Source organism: Meles meles, chromosome 5 (genome assembly GCF_922984935.1).
Source record: "Meles meles chromosome 5, mMelMel3.1 paternal haplotype, whole genome shotgun sequence".
NCBI classification, from domain to species: Eukaryota; Metazoa; Chordata; class Mammalia; order Carnivora; family Mustelidae; genus Meles; species Meles meles.
Genome location: NC_060070.1, coordinates 151,606,088 through 151,627,488, shown reverse-complemented (window position 1 = coordinate 151,627,488; position 21,401 = coordinate 151,606,088). Strand labels below are relative to the sequence as shown.

At 46.9% G+C, this 21,401-nt stretch overlaps 5 non-coding genes across 5 annotated transcripts; 2 read left to right on the top strand and 3 right to left on the bottom strand.

The window, feature by feature from the left end:
* Positions 1-1,298: 1,298 nt before the first annotated feature.
* TRNAR-ACG lies at positions 1,299-1,371 on the bottom strand. Its single transcript has one exon. It is a non-coding gene; the product is annotated as a tRNA-Arg (tRNA).
* Positions 1,372-2,838: 1,467 nt separating this feature from the next.
* On the bottom strand, positions 2,839-2,919 carry TRNAS-CGA. The gene has a single exon. It is a non-coding gene; the product is annotated as a tRNA-Ser (tRNA).
* Positions 2,920-9,481: 6,562 nt separating this feature from the next.
* On the top strand, positions 9,482-9,554 carry TRNAV-CAC. Its single transcript has one exon. It is a non-coding gene; the product is annotated as a tRNA-Val (tRNA).
* Positions 9,555-12,593: 3,039 nt separating this feature from the next.
* TRNAI-AAU lies at positions 12,594-12,667 on the top strand. The gene has a single exon. It is a non-coding gene; the product is annotated as a tRNA-Ile (tRNA).
* Positions 12,668-19,703: 7,036 nt separating this feature from the next.
* On the bottom strand, positions 19,704-19,777 carry TRNAT-AGU. Its single transcript has one exon. It is a non-coding gene; the product is annotated as a tRNA-Thr (tRNA).
* Between the last annotated feature and the right edge of the window lie 1,624 nt (positions 19,778-21,401).

Sequence of the window (21,401 nt, the reverse complement as noted above, 5' to 3'; positions counted from 1 at the left end):
TATTTATTTGACACAGAGAGAACACAAGCAGGCAGAGTGGCAGGCGCGGCGGCTCCCCCCTCCCCTTACGACGCACGCTGCCCAGCGCCAGCCCATTTTTGTAGGATAAAGACGTGTATATCGGCCCATGAAGGTCACTTTTACTCGTCCGGGTCCCCCTCCCACCACTCCTTCAGCTCCTCCGTTCGCTTCTCAGGCGCCCCCACCCGCCGCGCCGCCCCCGCCCCCGCCCGGCCCCGCCCGGCCCCGCCCGGCCCCGCCCCAGGAGGCCCCTGTTCGGAGAGCCCCAGCCGAAGGCTGTCGGTCCCTCGTCTCCCTCGCATCCTCAGCCTCTCGTCTGCTCCACTTCTGTCCGGGATCCTTTACGACCCTGAACAGTTTCCCGGTGTCGGTTCTGGGGGGCGGCGCTGCGGGGGGCCTCGCGGGGCGGGCGGGGCGGGGCGGGGCCAGGGAGGCTGAGTCGTTTCCGTGGGTGTCAACTTGCATCTTTGCGGAGATCGGCGAGTCGAGGGTGTAAGCAAGGCTCTGATCCCGTTTGTCCACAGCCGGGTCCTTCTTGCTCCAACATTTCTCCAGGGCATGTCCCTTCCCTCCTCCGGGATCGACGCTCAGGGACAGAAAGTGTGCGGGAGAGAGAGTCCGGCCCAACGCGGGAAAACGTCGCGAGGAAAATCTGGTTTGTAGTGTTTCGTTTTGTTTTTTTCTCTGACGATTCTTTGATTTTTAAATATTAAGGTACAGTTTACAGACCATAAAATTCACGGAAAGATGTACAATTCAGTGGTTTTAGTGCATCCAGAGTGTGCGACAATCACCCTTATCTAACTGCAAAACATTTCCATCAGCCCCAGCAAATTCTGTACCTTCCCACCTTTCCCAGCTCCTGGGAGCCACCCCCTCGGTGCAGGGGCCCATTCTGGACATTTCCTGTAAGTGGAATCACACCAAGTGGCCTTTCGCACGCAGCTGGCTTCTTCCACCCAGCAGATGTCCTCAGGGTTCATCCACGTTGTACCATGTACGACAACATTCCTCTTTATGGCCGAATAATATACCTCGTTTGATTCTGGAAGCTGTCTTTCCGAAGATCTTCCAGTCCCTGTCAGTATGGCAAAAGGGACGTGCAGGAGAGGGGCCGTTGAGCACTTACTCCCACTTACCCGAAGGCCAAGGCTGCCACCGAGGTGAGGAGCCAGGTCGGATGAATTACCTTCCAGAGCACTTTGAGAGTTTGTTTCTCTTACCAACTTGAAGAAACACGGAAAGACATTCTTGTGAGAAAAGAAAAAGCGGAGGCTCGAGCCAGCCAGGAGTCGAACCTAGAATCTTCTGATCCGTAGTCAGACGCGTTATCCATTGCGCCACTGGCCCTCCTGCCTAAAGGGTGTTAATTATTCATCATTCATTAGAATCACCCAGTTGCTTCCTGACGTGGGGGAGAAGCGAGCTGAACAGAAAAGACTTGCGGATTCCGGTAAAGCAGACTGATCGGGGTTAGCTAACTTGCATGAGTACATTCCAGTAAAAAATCACATTTCTGAAAGGATTTTCTGCCTTGAAACATCATGTGTGTGACACGATGTCACTTGCTCTTTTTTTTCCCGTTTATGTGCATGCTTGTTTCTATTTTTTCTATCTGTGAACTCTTCAGTAGTTTATGCAGTGGGTTCCCTGGTCCATCAGCATCGCATTTTTCTTCTGTACTTAATACTGAGGCCATGTGTGTGGATCAATTGTTAGTCGTCACTTACATCACCATTTACATGCATTTGCATCATTTACAATTTTCATATAATGGCCAGGAAAGTGGAATAAAATACACTACTGATTATTAATCATATGTTTTCCACCTCACTCTCCAGAGCCAAACTTGGGCTGGACGAGATGATTTCAGACTCCGTGCAGCAGAACAGACATTCAGAAACACCCACCTTCCCAAATTAAGCCATGGGGTGGCAAGAATTCAAAAAAAGGTAAACATTTTAAGAACTCAATTCACATAGGAACCTAGAAGTTTGGATTTATAATTATAAAATTAAAGAGTACCAGCCATTATTAACTAAATCGGCTAGTAAATTAAAGCGCCCAGTGCAGGCGGAATAGACACTGGAAACACAAGAGCATCTTTAAGTGACGCGGGTCCCCTCCTCTGAGGGCAAGAAGCACAGGAGCTGGGGTCCCAGGCCAGCCAGTGAGCACCTGTCACCTGCCCCACTAGGCTTCTTGCCTTGGCCAAATTGTTCTTTGTCTCCTTGCTTCGATCTCCTCCTTTCTGTGCGATGTTTTAAAGAGCACTTGGCTCACATACATACTAATGGATCTTTACGATCCTAGACCTTAATGTTTCCTACCAGTCTGTGTTAGCTTTGTTTGCTTGCTTTTCCTTTTCCTTTCTTTAAACACCAGAGAAGTCTTTAAGGAAACTTACCAACGTTGCTATCATCAGCAGGAGGTCTTTTATTAAAGAGTTTTAAAAATAAAATTTCCTGGTTCTCTTTGCCCCTGGGATCTGCCTCCAGATTTCATAATCCCAGGGCAGAACGAAGAGACTGTCCTGAGCGCCAAGTCTCGGGCTTTGCTCGCTGGGGCCTGAGGAAGCAGCGCGCCAGAGTGTGGGGGGCGGGCGATTCACAGGTGCGCGGCTTCCAGAAGGATACCAGGGCCAGCATATACCGCGGGGTGTGTGTGATGTGTGGTGGTGGTGGTTAGTTCAGAGCTCCGGAGACGTAGGAAGCTGCCTTCCTACAGCCCGGTTTGCGGAATAAGATGAAAAGTTGAAAACACATCTGTTGGTGGGAACGTGATTTTGTAACTTGTATGGAAAAAAGGACCACCAAACGCTGTGAGCAGGATTTGAACCTGCGCGGGAAACCCCATTGGATTTCGAGTCCAACGCCTTAACCACTCGGCCATCACAGCTGCACACAGGGGGGGGGGGGCTCTTTGGACACTAGGATTCACACTGGGCCATGGCCCTGGGTCTCACAGTCCCGTCTTACCAATGCTGGTTGCTTCTGCTCGTTTGGCGTGCTTACTCTAAGTGGGACTCAGAAAGAAATCACTCCCAAGGCTCTCGAAGAGAAAGCAATATTCCAGCACCACAAGAATCCTTGATTTTCAGGATTTTACTTCATAGTTGGCAGGCAGTGAAGTGAGGAGTTGTACTGTGTGCCGGTATCCTACTCAGCCGCGCTCGTCGCAGAATATCCGGCAGGCTCTGCTGCTGGGGAGGACAATTTGTCAGGACCGGCCGGTATTTCACATACTGGCACACATGAGAGGTTATACTGTGCAGAAGTCTAGTCTCTCCAGCATTAATACCAACATCGGGAAAAAAACCTAGTTTTTCAGAATTATTTAATTAGATAAATCATGGCATAATTAAAGAGTGGAGTGCTATGCATATCGAAGGGAAAATGAGGAAAATCATGGTGTACATATATATATTTTAAAATAAAAGCAACGGTCAGAGCGATCGGCATAGAATGCTACCACTGGAAGTATATTTGTGATAGATTATATATGCATTTTACAAAAAAATATCTCGAGGATATTCAGGAAACTCCTGACAACAGTAACCGGTTGAGGGGCTGGAGACGGAGGAGATGGAATTGTTCAGGAGCAGGAGGGAGCAAGTTACTGCCTGCCGTTTGGGACTTTGAATGTGCCTACCAAAAAATATTAAATAAAAGCTCAAGAAAACACTACAAATGAGGAGTTAGGGGACAGAAACTCTTTTTACCAGAGGCCCCCTCTGGAATGCTGGATGGAGAGTTTCCTTTCCAGAACCCAGCAACCCGGAGGGCTCAGAAGGAGGCCTCACCTGGAGCCCCAGAGAGAGCGAATTGCAATTTGGAGTCAGTCTGTAGTGAGTGGAGAAGCCTGAGTCAACAAGGCAGGAAGGCTCTGTAATGGGGTTCTTGCCTGTCCCAGTGGCCAAGGAGACTTGGAATGCACCTGATTTCAAAGCTTGTTGAGGGAGCCATCTTGATTTGTTCTAGAGTGTTCTGGGAGAAGTGGAAGAAGTCCTCTCTCCACAGTGCAATCTTGGGCTATTTTGTCCCAAACCGCAGAATTTCAGTAGCTTAAACTTCCTGCTTTGGATCTAAGAGTAACAACTTCCAAAATCTGTTTGTGTGTGTGTGTGTGTATTTTATTTTTGCAGAGAAAGTAGTATTTTTTGTCTGGGCCAGAGCACAGTCCTCCTTACAATGTACAGTTTCCAGGAGTTGTTTCTACAGGAAATCCTTTCTTGGCTTTAGGAACAAAGAGCACTGAGTGCAGTAACTCAGTAGCAATCTCCAGTCCCCATTCCCAGCTCTGCCATTTATCCAGTCCACAGCTCTGCAACAGACCCAAGACCAACCCAAGGCTAGCCAAGGGACAGTTTGATTGGTTTGACAGAACCCTCTGGAGACTGAAGTAATCTTGCGATGAAGACTATCGAATCCATCCACAAATCAAAGGCTCCTTTGAAATGTCTGTGGTTCTGAGTTAGATCTTGATTTTCTCCTAGTCCCTCTACCCTACCAATCCAGGAGTCCCTATGGAAAAAAACAGAGAAAGGAGCCATTTGTTTGGAAGGACACCATCCAGGGGTGCCTGCATGGCTCCATTGGTTAAGCTGCCAACTCTTGGTTTCGGTTCAGGTCATGATCTCAGGGTCCTGGGGTCGGGCTCCGCATTCAGTGTGGAGTCAGCTTGGTATTCTGTCCCTTGCTCTCTGCTGCTCTCTCTCCCAAAGTAAATAAATGAAATATTTTTTTAAAAAAAATGAAAGGACACCATCCAGGAGCTGTCACAGCTCATCCCGTCCTTCCTGCTTCATCCTGGGGAGTTTAACTTTTGTCAGAGATTCTTTTCAATCTCAAACGGCTTCTCAGACTCTGTGCCACTGGGAACCTGCCGCATTCTTGCCCCCATCAACACCCCCAAGGAGATGTTCTTTTCTCTTCCCTCCAGGATTGACCCCCCCCCCCGGACAGGGAACCCTGAGAAGCCCGTGTGGACGCTGTCCAACAGGGGAAAAGTTGGTAGAGAAAGGCCTGGTGAATTATTATAATTTTCTTTAAAGAGTCTTTGATTTCAAAATTTGTCCCAGAGACTTTCTCAGTCAACATCCCTTCTCAGTTTCAAGAAGTAGGAGGTAAAAAGAAATCTTAGAAGATGGTTCCTTGTTGCCTCTCCAGACCTTCTGGCTCAGCAGACCCCAGGAGGTCTGGATGTGCGGAATCAACTCAGGATAATTTTCTCTCAAAATGTTGTACTATTTTCAGCGCCAGACTGAACGTCGTGGTTCAGTATCATTTCTTTGAACAATATAGGAAGAAAGATGCTTCTCACGAGAGAGAGGAAAGAAAACTGAGACAGTCAGCAGTGACCTGTAATCCCAGTCATGCCTGGGACCCCTTGTGCTCCTGGTCTCCCTGCATAGGACGTGGGTGTCCTCTTACTCTGGACAAACAGAGTTTGAAGTCAGAAAAGAAAGGGAATGTTTGGGGGATGGCTGTAGACTGCCTGTCCTCCTCCAGAATTGGTATTTTGAAACCTAATCCCAACCGATGATGGTGTCTGGAGGGAGGGCAGTTTGGAGGAGGGGTGTTTGGGAGGTGATTAGGTCATGAGGGGGGAGCCCCCAAGAATGGGAGAAGGCGCTCATCAAGGAGACTGTAGAGAGTTCTTTGACTTATTCCTTCACGTGAAGACCCAGGGGGAAGTCTGTCTTCAGAAGCGAAGAGTCCAGGAAGCAGACTTTCACCAGACTCCGAATCTGCACCGGCTTGAGCTTGGACTTCCCACCTCCCAGAACAAGGAGAGGTAAGGTGCTTGTCATTTCAGCCGTCTGGGCCAGGCAGCCCGAGTGGACTACAACTGGGAAGGAGGCGATAAGACTGAGCTGTTCTGGAAAGGCAGGTCTATTCCCCTTGTGAAGGGTTTGCATAATGTACGTTTGCCCGAAATGTCCGAATGTGAGACAATGATCAGCTTGCAACTTCAGAGCATGGCAGCATGGTAGGGGGCTCTGTGACTCATTTATGACATGGGACCGGAGTGCTGATCTCCCCATGAGGTTGGGTCAGTAAGGAGGATGGCTGGCTCAGCCAGATGAAAGCCCCCTGCTGCTGATGGGTTTTCTGGTTCAGTACAGAGAAAACAGCATGCACCACATTGGTGGCTGTGTACTGGACGTCAGCGCACCCGTTAATTTTTCCTACTAATGACATGCCCCCTGAAGAGCAGATACAATGAGAATAAATCCTTGATAAATAAATAAATTTGCAGGTGCTCACTGTCATTCTCCATAGCGCACTTGACTTCTCCAGCTGAGTAAGCAAGCTGAGTGGAGATATGGCGGCAATCTCTGCCCTTGTATCTTTCCAGTCCCTGATGTTGTCACTACTCTCTGCAACCTGCCAGTTTGGCTTTTGGTGTACTATTGCCATGGTTAGAGGAATTTCTAGTGGCTTCCGCTTGGCCTTTTTTGCGGTACTAGCATTTCCTCCATCAGTCATAGAAACAATGTTAGGGGCACCTGCAAGTTTCAGCTGGTCAAGTGTCCGACTCTTGATTTCTGCTGAGGTCATGGTCTCAGGGTCCTGGGATCCAGCCCCACCTCTGGCTGTATGTTCAGGGAGGAGTCTGCTTGGGATTCTCTCTCCCTCTGCCTCTGGACCTCCCCCTATGCTCTCTCTCAAAATAAATAAAAGAAACAATGTTAAAGATATTGTCTGGAGTTAGGGAAATAATCTCAGGGTAGGTTTAGGGACCCACTGGGCCCACAGTGAAATGGACCAGAAGCAGACTTCATGGAGTCCCTAGCCTGGTGGACAGCAGTGATGCTTTGTACCTCTAGGAATTAATGCCAGCTCTGAGTCATTTCCTAGTAATGCCAGAAAATTCTATTTCCTTTTCCCTAATGCACACTTTGGTAAAAGGACACAGGTCCTTTTAGGAAAGGCTAGGAAGAAGAAGGGTATCAATTTTTGGTAACATGTCAATGGTCTTTCTCAAGGGAAACTGGACTTCTCTATCTTCAACACGGGCTCTGGCATGGGCGCTCATACAAATCAAGTCCAAGATCCAGGTGCCTGCAGAGATGGTTTCTGATGAGACCTCTCTCTGGCTTGTAGATGGCTCTCTTCTCACTGAGTCCTCACATGGTCTTTCCTCTGTGCGAACTCGGGGAGCGATATCTGGTATGTCTTTGTCTTCTTATGGACACTAGTCCAACTGGATGAAGGCCCCATCATTATGATGTAATTTTACCTTATTTACCTCCTGAAAGTTCCTATCTCCAAATACAGTCACATTAGGGGTTCGGGCTTAAACATGTGAATTTTGAGTCTGTAACAATGCCCAGCTAGTCTTTGGCAATTCATCGCCAGCATTTGGTTCCTTTCATCCCGGGACCCCATCACATCCACTATGTTCAGGGGTCCCAGTCTCGTGGCAGCAGGTCCCCCTGTAACTTCTGGCCTTGAGGAAAACAACAAGTTGGCAGAACAACTTGGGGATGCCGAGGCTCTCCTTGTGAATTTCTTTCTCACAACCTTGGTGAACGGTCCTCTGGAGAAGCCCATGATAAATTCATCCTAGAATTTCAATCTTCTTACACCCCTAGTTTGCTCTGCAGACACTAAGGAAAAACTGACGTTTCAATTTCATAGTGTTGGTTCGTATATTAATCATTTATTAATTATGCTTTTTTAATGAATGAGAATGTAGAGCTCTTCCCAGGCCCTTGAGTTAAAACATTGACTTGGGGCCCTCGGCCTAGTGAGACTGCCGGTGAGCTTGGTCTGATGCAACTTTGCATGCTGCTGCCTTGATCCCATCCACTTAAGATCCACTCCCGTTCACACTGGCCAGGTATCTGTCGATATAAATTGGGGGAAATCATGCAATTATTTTGATGTGGATCACAACTCCACACGGGTCACACTTTGTACCTGACCTTCAAAAAAGGAGACAGGTGGTAGTGATAGGGCCTAGAGAGAATCAGCTGAACTTAGCGAGACAAGTACCAACGAGGCCATTACAAACATCTCAGACAAGAGGACACTAACCTCCTAAGGCTGTCGAAGGTCTGCTTCTACCAGTTAGCACTAGGGGCTTGTAATCTGGACGTGTAGAATAATTTCCCTAAATATGGTTGAGCTAGGTGATAGTTCCCCTCTTCTAAGCTTCAGAAAATAAAGTTTGCAATATTTCTAATTTTTAGCAAAATCTCTGACTAAAATACAGACCACCTATCATTAAATTAGTATGCAATTTCTTCCTTTTCTGTTTCACTATCCTGGCCTTACCCATTCCTCAAGATTAAAATTTATCTTTTACCTAAAAATCAGTTCATTTTTATTGGAGTCAGTTTACTTTTTAACAATAAATTTAGAAGGACTGTTTCTCAGTCTGAGTCTCATCAAGAGTAACAGTGGTATTACATTTTGTTGCCAAATATTGCCAATTTGGTTGGCATAATACCTTATATTATACATTTTTTTGCTTTAATATCATGTGTCCTATTCAACTATGATGGAGAGAGCATGAGATTCGAGCGTGAGGTGATAATCTTCTCTTGATTCTTGTTTGTACCAGCTCTAAGTTCCGGTAAATTGAACAGTAGAACGAAGAAACCTTACTTCTGTAAGGAAGACAAATTCCAGACTCTGAGTTCCTTGAGGTCAAAGACTTTTTGCATTTGCATTCTGTGCCAGCGAATGGTGTTCTCGAAACACTTCACTTGCTCCTGTATGGGTCTCAGGAGCCTGGTGGTGAGATGAAGCCCCACGACTGTTTCTAATCAATTATCTGCAGAGGAAGAGACTGTGGCTTCTGACCATCTCCTGAGCTCAAGTCGCTCAATTCTGGTTCCCAAAGAGTCATATTCTGTCACCAAGAGAGGAGTATCAGGCCCCATTGCAGAGGCTGAGAAACAGCGTAGACAGCATGGGGAGGTCTTGAGATCAAAGTCTCCAGTTGTGGTCCTCATTTGACTGTGTATGAGTCCAATCATTACGCTGTCCTCCTTAAGCTTATACAATGCTCTCCGTCAAGGTTTGCTTTAGAACAGCAACAACAGGTGGGTATTAGTGAGGGCACGTGTTGCATGGAGCACTGGGTGTGGTGCAAAAATAATGAACACTGTCATGCTGAAAAGAAATTTTAAAAAATGAAAAATAAAACAACAACAACAACAAAAACAAACTTATATTATAGGTCATTACAGGTCTGACCCCCCAGGACTCCAGGATGCTGCCTAGTCTTTTCACGGCTGAAGCTGGTGCAAGAACTGGGGCCCTGGGTGAAGCCTGCGCTCGGTTAGGAGGGTTTTCTTCCGTATAAGTAGAAAGGAGGGGGAGAAACGCAGCACAACGGCCATTTCCTGAGCCGGCCTGGGGCCTGCGCCCGGGCCCTGTGGACGCAAACCGCCTTAATGACGCTCGTGGGGTCAGAGGTTCTGAAGCGACAGCGGTAACGCAGCGTTTCCGTAGTGTAGTGGTTATCACGTTCGCCTCACACGCGAAAGGTCCCCGGTTCGAAACCGGGCGGAAACACGCGCCTGTTTCTTTGTTTTTGTTTTTCCTGAAATGCACTTAACTTGATTTTAGAGATTTTAGAGATTGGAACTTATATCTGCAAACCACGGAAAATGTCAAGCCGTCGCCCTTCTTGTTTGTTAGAAACGAGTTTTCCTGAGAGCCCTGCGCTGCGGGTCCCAGGCCCTTGGGCGGCGGGGGAGGTGCGGGGACAAGGAGAGGGAAGCGGGGCGCGGGGAGGATCACTGTCTTCGGGGTCGGGTCTCCACGGAAGGTGTCCCCCCCGCCCCCAAGCCGAGTGGCAGGGACCCCAGCCGCCAGCCCCTGTTTCTTGGCAGGCACAAATGTTCACCGCGATCCGCTAACCCCGGCACCGGGGAGCAGGTGCTGCGGGGGCGTCAGGGGGTGCGCGCTTCTCGGGGGCCCAGAGCGCGGCGCGGGGCGCGGGCGGCAGCAGGTGGGACCGCGGCCCCCGCGCTGCACCTGCGGGGGCGACTCTTCCTTCCCACCGCTCTGCTCTCCGCGCAGCGGCTTCTGCCCGGGCTTCTTGCCCGGCTGTCCCGGGCTCTGGGGGACGAGGCAGCCCGCGCCTCCTCGCGGTGGGAAAGGCGCCCTGCAGCTCTCCCTGAGCTCCCTGGCCGTTCCCAGCACGGGCGAGCCCAGGGGGCTCGTGTCGCCCCGTCTTTGGAGGCCCAACCTAGGACACAGCCGTACCAGGTCAAAACAATGACGAAATGCAAAAGGTATGATTATACACATCTGCATTATTACCGTAACATAAAAATATGGGTGTTTGCTGCTGGATACTGTTATTTAATAGAAACAGTAGGACCAGGTAAAGGCAGCCTTGAGTAACTAAAAGCAGGACTAATTGAACAAATAATATATGTGAGGAAACACAATATTTTTATAAAGTTTCTGTCCTCTGATGCAGAAACTTAAACTTCCTATTGTATATTTAGGTTTTGTAGACTACGTTATTGTGTCTGCATAAAGTACACACATGTAATATTTTTTCAAAAGAAAAACAAATGCAATAGGACAAATTAAACATATTACCTATATTTAATGACATGGGCTTTTTTTTCCCTGTCCCATGATACTGTAGGATATTTTTACTTTTCGTTTCCTTTTCCAGTAATATTTCACTGAACTGCTGCAGCCTTCAGGACATTCTTTTCTTTAATGCAGTACTGAAGCCAAGACCAGTTATAGGTAAAATTCGCGTTGATAGGCAGGTCTGTTCCGTTCAAGCCCACATTACACTGGTCCTTGTATCAGTTCGGTGTGGTGATATCCGACATGCAGACATGAAGATCACCTGGCACAGAGTCCGACCACAAACAGCTTCTTTTTGGAGAGCAGCTAGACTGTTACCGTATGTATTTTAAGGGAACTAGTCTCAGTAGCAATTTTGGCCTGGAAATCTGGAAACGCTTGGTTCGGTCGTGCGAAGTTGCAACAGTGTGTCCCCCTCAACCACTGATTAAAGCAAGCCCACAGGCTTCAGAATATCAGGTTTCTGAACCCAGACAAAAGAATCAAAGGAAACTAAATTCCACAAGGAGGCCTTCAGAGGATAAAAGAGGCCTCTGGTTACCCTTATCCCGGGCAGAGGAGCACAGGGGCAAAGGAAGACAAACCTGTGAAGACCCCATTAGGAGCAAATGGAAGAAACCTTGGCCTGCTTGACCCAAGCAGAGAATTCCATGCAGCCCAAACCACTGCTGATTGTCTCTGCCGAGGAGAGTAAGCCAAAAGGGGCCTGAGGGAAAAGGCCACAAAGCGGAGAGAAATATTCATTGAGGCACCCGCAGGGGCAAGGCCGGTCCACAGCACTTTGTATTCAACTGCCAAGAGCCAGCACTGGGAGCTGAGAGCAAGCTCTCCAAGGCTCCCTGGAAGGAGAGGGATCCCCCGGCCAAAAGAAATAGCCGAGGGAAGACTGGAGAGCAAAGAGGTTGCCCAGCAGCCCAAAGAGCCCGGCCCTTCAGCTGGAGAGCTCTCCCAGGGTTTGGAAAGCTAAGGGAGCCGCAGTAAAGTGCAAAGAGAAAAGGGACTGGAGAGCAAAAAATCTGATTTTTCAGTTCACCTTCCACTGAATTTTTACTAGAGGACAAAGCAAGTGCCGACCGCTGTGAGTTCGCACGGAGGGTGCCGACGCCAAGAAACGCGCCAAATACAAGGAACATGATCTCACAGCTTTTATTTTCACATTAAAAACCAAATTTATAAATGGCATAATGGAAGATAAGCAAATGAGTAGTTGATCTGCCTTGTCGAAAGACAAGAGCTCTCCTTTCTGCGAAAGAAAAAAAGGAGCGAAAAAGTGTCTTTCGAGGCTTGCTCAGACAGAGGTTTGTACAAAACGGCTCTGCGAACTTCAGAAGCAGCAAAGGGCGCTGAGACGAGACATGGGAGGGTTGCAGCGTCCAGCAGAGAAAAGATAAAGGCCCCAACTCCGAACTCGCCTTGGTCTCGGCTTCTTTTGTCTCGGATTTAGGACGTCTTAGCACATTTGGGACGCGGAGGAGTCCGACGCTCTGGAGCGGGCAGACCCCCAGTCCTCGAGCCCCGCCGAAGCCAGCCCTGTCCTCGGGCGCCACCACGCGTCCACAAGCCGCACTGCAGCTCCAGATTCCGCGCGCCGCTCGCGATTCCTCCCGGGGCGAGCGCGGACCCGCGGAGGCCGGGCCGCGGGGGCTGCAGGGTCCGGGTCCCCAGAGTCCCCGCGGAGCTGACCTGCCCTGAACGGACCCCAGGAGCGGCGAGCCTGCGCGGCGGCGGCCCCTCCCGGGCTGGGGACGCTCCCGGTGCAGGAGAGGGAGCCCTGCTCGGGATTTCTAGCGGCGGCTGCCGTCAGTTTGAGGGCTCAGTTTTCCCGGGAGGAAGCCCATCCCGCTCTGTCGGCGCCGGAAAGTCTCTTTTTTCTCTCTTTATAGAAAAAAAGAGCATTTATCTTAACCTCTTAGCGGGGGGGGGGGTGGGCGGGAAATGTGGGCCGGGCTGGGCTGGGCATGACTTTAACATGTGTAAGTAGAAGACCTGCCCCAACGAGGCCGGTTAGCTCAGTTGGTTAGAGCGTGGTGCTAATAACGCCAAGGTCGCGGGTTCGATCCCCGTACGGGCCACATACGCGCTGTTTTTCCTTTTCTTTCCGCCACGTCCGCGTGGACTCTGCGGCCTCCCACCCAGCGACAGAGAGCCCAGAGTCGCCGCTGCTGAGCGGTGAGTTCGGAAATTTCACTTTTTTAAAAAAAGAAACCGCGTCCAGGCGTCCGGCGGGGAGAGAGGCGCTGCCTTTCGGAACGCATCAGGAGGGTTACAGAACGCTCGCAGCGCTCCGGAGACTTTGTCGTGACCCCGTGCAGGCTTCCGGAGGAGCGGGCGGCGCTGGGGCCGCTTTGCCGTCCCCGGGGTGGGGGGGCGCTCGCCGCCGCAGCCCCTTCCCTCCTCGCGTCGGGGCACGGTGCCAGCTCGCCGCCCAGTTCCGCGCCGCGCAGGTCTCGTTAGAACGTTTAAGAACTCCGGTTCCAACCCCGCTGTTCGGCGTTGCTGTCTACGCGGTGCGGAAGCGGTGGGGGCGGGGGAGCTTCGGGCCGCCCCGGGTCCTAGCGCCCGCCGTGTTCTGCCCCAAGATCCTCCCGGGCCTCTGCCACCTGCTGGTCCTTGGCCCGCGCACGACCTCGCAGGCTGCCAGCGCGCTCTGTTCTTCCTCCTGTTTTAGAGTCTGGGGTCACCAAAGTGACATTAGCCGTACTGATTCCGTAATAACGTAAGCAATGTCTCAAGCGCGGTGCCGGCGATGTAGGAGATGCTCAGTGCACCCGAGAAAGCAGGGGCTTCGCCTGTGTGCTCAGTGCTGCGCCCTTCTCGTCGAGAGCAGTGCCGAGGTCAAAGTGAAAGGCTGAGAAACCTATTTAAAAATTAGTAAAGGATACCTACTTCTCCATGGTATATTAAAAACTATACTCAGAGATTTGTGCAAGGACTCGACAGACCTTTGCTGACCTCGAGGATGAAGGGCAGCCCCGCCGCGGGATGCGGAAACGCGCTGGAACCTGAGCGTGACCGCTCGCTGACAATCTGCCAGGACATCTCAGCCGCACACCTGCCGCGAGGAACCGGGCCTGCCACACCTTCATGCTAGCCCGATGAGCCCCCTGGGTTTTGTTTTTCTTGGATGAGGTCATAGCTTCATGTGGTCGGTAACTAAATGGGTGTGTCCCCAGCCTGTCCCTTTTTCACCGGTCACTGCTCACCACTGTCTCCCAGATGTAACTCCTATTCTTAGTTTCACGCGTTTGCTCCCTGATGTCCTTATGCGTGGAGATGTAAATATGAATATAAATGTTCGCTTTCTAGTTACACAAAATGTCACATTGTACACACTATTTTGCATCGTGCTCTTTTCACTTGAAGTATCTTGGAAGTATGGGTTGATCAGCATATACCGAACAGCATACTTCTATAATATATATAGAAACAGAGCCCATTTTCAATTGAACTGGTCCAGCTAGCCAGAAGTTGAAGCTGAACTTTTGAATCCATTTTACCCCTGACTCACGAAGTATACAAGTAGGGCTGGTGAGAGGGCAGCAACAGGGCGCCTTTAATTTTCTGTTATAATGTGAATAAAACACTTTCTCTGAATTTCCACTCGTACTAAAGTAGCAGCACCAAAACACACTGTTGATCAGAGGAAATTATGTATAGATTTATTCAAAGGTAATTTTCAAAAAAGGTAAAACTAGGACTCACAGAGATGCAAAAATGAGCATGGTGTTAGACAATAAGATATTTTCAATTGTTTTAGCTCACAAAAGCGAAGTCTATCAAATTGTTACAATTCACAGCATAGACTGAGGAAAGAGAAAGAGCTTTTTGGTAGATCTAGAAGATAGAACTCTGTAACAGCATCAACAAATATTCCAGACAAACAGACAATATTCCAGATAGACAGTCACCCCTCAGTCAATCCTCTGTCATTCTTGCTCCCCCAGATCTTGAGTTAACAATTATAAGGGTAAATGGAAATTATTTTCTCTGATTATGTAGGGAAAATGCCCTTCTCCCCCTCCCGGAACCTCCTTCCTTGCAGTGTTTCCTTGTAGTAAATCTGAGTCCTGACTCCAGGCTTCAGAATAGAGATCAGTGTCTCTATGGATGAAGTCCAGTCTTCAGTTTTTACCATGCAGAGTATCTCTAAGGTTGTGAACCAAATAACCTCTAGGTATATAAGAATGTACCTCCAGAATTAGGTCAGGGGGCTCTCAGGAGATTTACAGGAGACTTACAAGGAGCAGCCCTTTGCTTCTCAAGGAGATAAAGAGAAGTCAATATTCTTTCTTCAGCTTTGCTGTAAACAGTGAGTCAGTGTTTATACTTTTGTCATCACTTTGGTGCTACCTTATATACATGTAAATACGGTAATACTTCATAAAGCGTCTTCTCTTTCTTCTATTGGTGAGGAAGCATCTTTCTGCTGGCGGGGTCATTTTCTTTCCCCACCACAGTTTCATGAACCCACAGGCTTCTTGAGCAGAATTCTGGAAATCCAGACTCAGTAGGATGGTCATGGTCTTAAAGTTGTTGAAACCACACCATCAGGAGTGTGTAAGCAAGCGTATCTGGCCTAGTCATCCTTTCCTATGAAGCTTTGAGATGGTCTCTTTTTTGAAGATGAAGCTGATTGCAAGTCCTTTCCCATCAAAATGACTATATAGAGCGATGACAAAAGATTTTAAATGTTGTGATCGATTTACTACTTATAATTTTCCAAGGCAAGAGGGCTGATGAGAATTCATAACAACTATAATGCCACTAACAAGGAATTCTGGTTGTTTCTGTGCCATGCAAAACAACATAACAAAGCCAATCCAAAAGAAGTTCTAGATAAAATAGCTGTAGACATAATGACCTATCATATTTTCAAAGAAGGTAGAAAACACTGCATTTAATTTATAGAAGTGAGTAAACATAATTTCCCACAGGGAAAAAGTCTTGAAATGTACATATGCTAATCCTGAGACATCCTACGCCACAAAGGTACAAGTCACATAGTAGAAATATCAAAGAACTATGTCAGCAGTATGAAGCAAAGAGGCTTGGTAAGTCGGGAGTAGGTTCTACATATTTATACATTAATGACTTATTAATAAAAAGTAATGTAAGTCCCCAATTAAAACTCAGTAGCCCAGAAGATGCTAGATTCAAATTAAAGAAGTGAAGTTGCGACTGAGTTTACATAAAAGAAATAGCTGGGATTATGACTGATTACACTCTACCCCTGTTGTCTATTATCAGCCAAACAACACCAGGAATTTATATGTTGATAGAAACATCTCATGGACAGTAAGAGAACTGATGAATCTCTGGGAACTTCCCATTTGGTGTAAAGCTTCTGCAATATGTATATTAACATTTTATCCAAGCAAATTTGACTTAGGGAAGACTAAGCCTTTCTTCTTCTCTTCTCCTTCCTCCTTCTTCTCCTTTTTCTGATTTTCAAGTCTTCTTGTGCAACTTATCTATAGTAACATATCAAACAGCCCAGGTTCTTTCCAGCATCTCTCTTTTTGTCTGGTGAAAGGAGAAATCTTTATGATTTTCTAGGTACCTCCCAGGAAGTCTCAAAGACAGTTGTAGGTGGAAAAGATATCTTGAAAGTTTTATTGTACATTTAGGATTTCATTTGGGGAGGACAAAAATTAAAAGTCGTGAGGCCGTTTGGAACACTCAGGAGAAGAATCGGATCATGGTTGCAGGAGAAAATACTTGGCTACTTGTTTCAATGTTGCAGTAAAACATTTTATTTATTTATTTTTTTAAAGATTTTATTTATTTATTTGACAGACAGAGATCACAAGCAGGCAGAGAGGCAGGAGGAAGCAGGCTCGGAGCCCGATGCGGGGCTCGATCCCAGGACCCTGAGACCATGACCCGAGCCAAAGGCAGAGGCTTTAACCCACTGAGCCACCCAGGCACCCCCAGTAAAACATTTTAAAATAAGCATGGAGGGGCACCTGAGTGGCTTGAGCCCCACATCATCATCGGGCTCTCTGCTCAGTGGGGAGCCTGCTTCCCTCTCTCTCTGCCTGCCTCTCTGCCTACTTGTGATCTGTCTCTCTGTCAAATAAATAAATAAAACCTTAAAAAATTTTTTAAAAATGAAATAAGCATGGAAGGTAACATGATTGTAAAGAACTGTAGCTCATTCCTATGTGAGGAAACCTTTGTTGTCTTGAATGATTAAAGACAGCACAGTCAGCTTAAACTAAAAAAGGATCTCTCTAAAATATAGAATATTTGCTCTCCAAGAAGGGAAAACCAAAAGGGACCCTGTCATGTTATGGGGAAGGCAAGAAGCAGTAAACCAAAGAAACAGACACATCAAAATGAAGCAAACCTTCCTAGATTTTAATATAGTTCATGGCTTTTAAAACTCAGGTATTATAAATGAGGATAAATAAATATGATTTTCAAATTCGGTCCTTCATTATGCTCTTCACCATCCTGGAACACTTTGACACTGTATTTCAGGACTGGCTTCAGGAATCTACAAGGTTGGAACTAATTTCATACTATTACCAAGCTGTCCCCAACATGGGTTGTGTTCCCCTTTGTTACTGTCAAATTAATTAATCAGTAGCAATTGTAAAGACTTGTGTTGGAATTGTTTATAACAGAATAAGCATTCCAAGTTTGTAATTTAGGTACTTAAATCTCTGAGTCATAGTTTATTCAGTTGTTTACAGTGCTTTTCTGTTTTTTTTTTTTTTTTTTAAAGATTTTATGTATTTATTTGACAGAGAGAGAGATCACAAGTAGGCAGAGAGGCAGGCAGAGAGAGAGGAGGAAGCAGGCTCCCTGCAGAGCAGAGAGCCCGATGCGGGGCTCGATCCCAGGACCCTGAGATCATGACCTGAGCCGAAGGCAGCGGCTTAATCCACTGAGCCACCCAGGTGCCCCTACAGTGCTTTTCAACAGCAGCTTTCCAGTGTAAAGAACCCTTGGAATACCAAACTTCTGACTGTTGCCCCAGATGAATGGACTGGCCCATCGAAGCATAAAAGCAAGGAACAGGGGACTCTGGAGATGTAAGAGAAATAATCTGTCTGTTCCAGCATGTACAGAAATAAACGAACCAACCATTAACAACCATATTTCAAGATTTGATTTATAAATCTGTTTAAACCCAAGGCAACTGCTTATGAACTGTCAGATAGACTTATTTTCAAATATTTTTCCTATTGTGTGCAGCCTTTTTATTTGTTTATTTTGATCGGCCTGTCTTGTTTTCTTGAATTTGTTTTAGTCATTATCTTTCTAGGAAGATTTCATGTCAGCCCACTATATTAAAAAATCTTTACTGAATCTGTTTTCTTACAAAACTTAAAATGTTATATGTTCTGTCGTTTCTCCTAACTTCCTTCCTCCTCTTCCTAAGTTTGGCCAAAGACATAGGAGAGAGGACTCAGCTTTTTTATCCACCACCCAGGCTGCAGGGGCAGAGGGTGGTGGTCTGGGGATATATTAATAATGGTATTAATTATGGAGGAGCCTCCCTTTCATCTGTTGTGAGTTTGGGGCAACCAGCAGTGTTATAGAGGCAAATTTGGCTCCTGGTTGTTCGCTTCATGATTTAGACAAGGATTGACAGGTACCCAATAGCATATGTGTTCCTCCCTGATGGAGTTTTTGGTAGGTAGAGGGCAGGAATAACACTTTAATATATGATCTGTAGGTCTGATGGTATTTTCAACCTTCCCTGGATTTAGTTTCTGCTGAGAGAGAATACTGCAGTATTAAAGTTACATGAGGCTTGTAACTGATGGGGGAGGAAAGACGATCTGCCTTCTGCCTTTCTGAGATCTTCACTGAAGAAGAGGAAAACAAACTGAATTTGTTAACACATTTACTGGTATAGGTCGGAGACACCCCAGGAAAGACGGGTAACTGTCCAAGTGCCTCAGAAGTCCAGCTCGTGTAGCACCTTTAACAAAGGACTACAAATCAGTAGTGAAATGATGGAACAAAAGAAGGCAGAGTCAGGCCAAGGGCAGAGATAAAAGTTAGTAAAGTTTGTAATTTCATTTCCAGGCAGGTCAGCTCTGAAGTTGTCTCTGGGGATTAACCTTTGTCTTTTCTGGTAGAGAGGGGAGGAGGGACCTTTTTGTGAACCTCTGTCCTGCTTCTAGGCAGGTTGGGGGTGGGGGCAGAGAACTTTTTGGGAATCTGGTTCTTCTCACTTGCTTTCAGCTTGCAATAATCCGTATGCCCAAGTGGCAGATTTGGATGGTATCGTCACCCTTTGCTGCCATCTTTCTGTTCTCATCCCTCTGGAAGTTGGGAGGGGCAGAACTGCTAGGAGTAAAAGGAAGATGAAACCAAGTTTACTCTGGAGTGTAGGTGGGATTTCAGGCACGGGGCAGGACCAGGTTAGAGACAGTGATTCTCCAGGAACTCCGGTCATAACCTTTGAAATCTCTTTACATAAGATGGAAGAGCCCAGTGCGTGGGGCAATGCTACACATGTGTTTTAGCTCACGAACTACGGTATCACCTAGGATTCAAGTACGTGATTGTCCATTTGTGATTTATTTCTTCAAAATGGCATTGAGCTCCAGTCTTGTCCTTCAAACGCAGTGGCTTGTCTGATGCACAAGGATGGCAGCTCTTGGGGTTGCCCAAAACGAGTGGTGAGAGTGTAAGTGTCCCCCGCACCCCCTTACTTGTCCTCATAAACCATGAGTCCGACGCACACCGGACTCCATGAAGAAGCTTCTTACTTCTTGGTCTGACCCTGACAACCAGACTCCGTCATTTCGCTGAAAATGTTGGCCATCACAGAATCAGAGATTGGAGGCTGAAGTTCCAAGACAGAGTGTGAGATGTTGCTATCACCTGCGGCAAGTTAACTGGTGCTCGGTGCCTAACCTGGTCTTCCCTATCATCAGCAAAGCCATCGCTTTGACCACCTACAGAAATGTGACTCATTTTCCCTTCATCCCAACCCTCATGATGGGATGCAATTGTCTAGCAAGAGACTCTCCCCTGATGGTATAACAATTGAACGTAGGCTTTACCTATCATATAAATTCTTCAAGGCTGCTCCAACGTCTTCCAGGGCAAGGACACTGTTGAAAATAGAAAACAAAACAAAGAAGGCCCCGCTGGGATTCGAACCCAGGATCTCCTGTTTACTAGACAGGCGCTTTGACCAGCTAAGCCACAGAGCCCCTTTTTGCATTCATGTTCAGTTATATCATATTTATACCATCTTCTGTGAAATGTAACAATTTGCCAGAAATTTACTTGATTTTGTGGCAAAGGAAAGATAGCTGTGTTTCTGAGATTTTACTAAAACAGAAACTTCAGCATTTAAGAAATGCATTCTTCAATGCAAGGTTTTAAAAATTCCAAATTAAAAAAAAAAAAAAGAGATTCAATTCCTATTTCATGGTGACTATTGCCATCTAGAGGAAATATTGGATATTGCAGCACCTTTTAATTTGGTTTCTGCTTTAATTCACTCATGTTGTCCACAAATGTGTGCTTTCCTTATAGAATTTGTATTCTAGACAGAGGTAAAGAAAGTAAGTGTAAATAATCCGCCCTAACCCCTACCCTAACCACCCCCCGCCACAAAACAATGATGTAACCACTACCGCCGGGTTACACACCCACAGTGCTACCTTCTGAGCTAGTTTATTGTATTTGAACAAGACTATCATGCTTCCTTCAATTTTATCTAATTTGGCTCAAGAAAGCGAGCAGAGATGAGGACACGCGGACGCAGAGATTTTCAGCAACCATGCTTCCAACTTGGCCAAACCAGACAATGTCATGCCCTTTCTTTCAAGGACAGCTTGGAGCTCCACAGATGTGTGGCTCAGCACGGAGTCCGGCAGGAGGAAACTTCAGGCACAGTCTAGTTCTGTTCGTGGACCTGCTGGGTTAAAACGGACTTGATGTCTGTCTTCATCAAGTCAGATAAACTGAGTGGAGGATACAGAGAAGTGAGAAGAAAACTGGGGTGAGAAATCACACAGGAGATTTACTTGGGACAGATCCTCCGTAAACCTGCCTTCCTCTGGACATCTCTGGCTTTTCCAGTTCTACCCTGTATCTGACCTAGTTGCCCTTTCTTACAACACCTCAAGATTGATGCATTCCCTTTGTCCCCAGGTCCTGCTGCCATACCTCTCTTTAAATAAGCTAATCTGCTTATTGTACATCATTTCAATATGTATGTTTTATAAAATTGACATTGCATGCACATATATTATAAATTTATATAAATGGTATATTATATATTTTTATGTCTTTTAAAAACATTATGACTTCAAGAGCTATCAAAATTATCCCACGTCTACCTAAGTCATGGCTCCTAACTGCTATATAAAATCCCATGGCGGGTACTCACGATGTTTTCTCTCTTCTGTCCCAATGGTGCACTCACAGGTTGCCTCCACTGTCCCCGAGTCCAAATAACACCGCCTTTTCACCCACCACCCTTTAAGTCTGTGTTTGCAAATTTCACTGGGAGGTAGGAGTGGAATGGCTAATTAATCCCAGTCTCCAGCCCACACTCCCCCTGTCCACACAGCCTTGTCCAAGCTTGACGCTATTCAGCTTTCTACTTTGTAATCTAACATGTGTGATGAGTCTCATCACTGTTGTTGTTGTTTTTAATTCACATTTGTGGTTTCTAAAGACTCTGAGCATCTGTTTATGTGTCTGTTCGCTACTGGCACTCCGTCTTCTGACACTGACTCTTTTCTTATAATGAGTCCATGTCCTTATTGAGGTTGGTTTGTCTTTCACTTTGATGCACAGGGGGTATATTGTGTATCGTGGTCA